Source organism: Phodopus roborovskii, unplaced genomic scaffold (genome assembly GCF_943737965.1).
Source record: "Phodopus roborovskii unplaced genomic scaffold, PHOROB, whole genome shotgun sequence".
In the NCBI taxonomy this organism is placed as follows: Eukaryota; Metazoa; Chordata; class Mammalia; order Rodentia; family Cricetidae; genus Phodopus; species Phodopus roborovskii.
Window position 1 is genome coordinate 13,969 of NW_026126846.1, and position 2,328 is coordinate 16,296.

The following is a 2,328-nucleotide window of genomic DNA, read 5'->3' on the forward strand; positions in this document are numbered from 1 at the left end:
GCTAAAGAGGCCTTAGGTGGAGAATGCCAGGTCCCAGCTAGATCTGCCTATCATTGCTGAAACAACCAGAATATCAGCCCAGTATCTGTCCATCCATCCCTTGTCTAGAGTCCTCTACTGGAGTTCTGGGCCCTTGACAGAGATCTGCCTGCCTCTGCAGCACCATGGTCTGGGGATTTGCTAGGACCATATGGGACAAAGACAGAACACTGAATGTGGCTAAAGTTTCCCACCAAGCCACTGGAGGGCCTGCCATACCAACTCCCAGGCCTCCCCAACCCATCCTCCCCATCTTAGGATAGCATCCCCTCACTCACCATGTTGTGGCTTTGGTGTTCATCCATGTTCCACTCACAATTTACAACAGTAGCACTTCCAGAACAGCAATCAATCCACTGGCACTTGTTCTGCTATAACACCAAGGCTGTAGCAAGCATACAAGCCTAAAGTATGGCTACAGGAAGTGTTCTGCAATGCCTGTGACTGACAGGTTAGCCTGGTTTTGCTGACTGGCTGGTGAAGCTTGAGCAACAAGGGCATTTACTTCCACAAGGGTGAGTGTGCTTAAAATCTCACCACAGCGTTCCCTAGGCCCTGGCTTTTACTCAACAGGTAGACACCTGTAGAGACACAAATTTCAATATCACTTACTCCTGTCTAAAATAGATAACCCCATTCTCTTCCAGTGGTGTGTGTGAGATCATCATCTCCCTCCTCCACAAAATGTGCAGATGTTGCAGATACAATTATACAAAGCAGACAGGAATGATTTCCTTATTCAACACAGGAAATTTGCCCTGTATATTAAAAACTTGAGAGAGATTTTAGGGCATATGGTACAAAAAGAAACGTTTGCTTTGTGTCATCTTGCTGCAGTCAGGGGAACTGTGTGTACATTTTATCTAGTAGTCATAGACAGTTCAGAAAACCATGAGAGAAGAGAAGGAGCCATATCAGAAAGAAGAAGATCTATCTTGCTCCTGTCAGATGCTTGGCTGATAGATCCAATGCATTGGGAGTTTTATTAATGAAATTATTGAGAAATGAATAATAATAAAAAGTGTTGTCTTTATGGTAATTTGAATACTCTGAGTGAATTGGGCTGGGAAGATGGCTTCTGTAAGCACTGTGGTGACCCAGCAGAGCTTCCTCAGGATACAGGTGAGAAAAATAGCTGCATTATTCAATGTTCTCTTCTTGTACAGGACTGTTTTCAGGTTTCTAAATCAGTGGAGCCATCATCCAGCCTTGAGTTTGGAGAAAGACTTATTTTCTTGTTTGAGATCTGGTTCCTGTTTTCTATTCTTTTCTTTCCTTTTTTTTTCTGCTTGTCTGAAGCCCCAGTGACAACCAGGAAATAAGTGGTTTCAGTTCATCTGACCTAAATGGGAAACTACTGAATATAATTCCCCCTTTCTGTGCTGAAATCTCTCGCTAGTAGTTAGAACAGAGAATAATCACTCCATGTGATTGTGCGAGCTAGCTAGCCACCTTGTTTTCAGGAGAAAGGAGTGAGTGTGAGAAGAGAGCAGTGTTTGCTATCGGAGTCTAGGCCAGTGGGGTAGAAATGCATTTCTCTGCTGATCTGGAAAAGGTTTTGTCTGGGTTGAAAAGCTAGGCCAGGAATCATTGTGCTGTGTGTATAAGGACAATGCATTCCTATAGGAGGTGGTCTTGTCATTCAGTCATCACTAGCCAATCAGGCTCTCCTCATGACCTGTCAGTCATAAAAGGTAAAGGGACCTTCCTGGTGCCATATTCAGGCTTTTCTATGAAGGAGAGCTGGCACCTTTTTCTATGTGCTTTTATTCAATTGCTGCTACAGGAAATTGATTAGAGATTGGGAGAGCTCAGTAATCACACCATGGTGAGTGAGTGGCTAATGTCCCAAGAATGGAGGAATATATTGTGCAATATATGAGCCATGTGGTGGGTCCTCCCAACATCTGAGTGGGAACATGCAGACAGATTTTCCTTCATGTGGGTTTTCATGAGATCCACGCAACTCTATCAGTCAATAATAGGAATCTGAATAAAACTTTGTGGGTTGAATATCCTCAGAGTATTGGGAGCAGGGAGTCCTGTGTAGAAACTTTTTAGTCATCTTCAATGAGCATTCTGTGTATCCTTGGAAAGACTGCCATGCTTGGAAACATTTAACAATTTACATTTTACTTTATGTGAAGTGATGGAAAAATAAAAAAAAATAGGGATTATGGCAATATGGCAAGAAGGGGGAACTGGAAAGAACAAGAATTTCTTCCAGTAGATAACTTCCTGACAAATCCCACAAACTATTTTCAGGACATAAAGAAAAAAAAATTAACG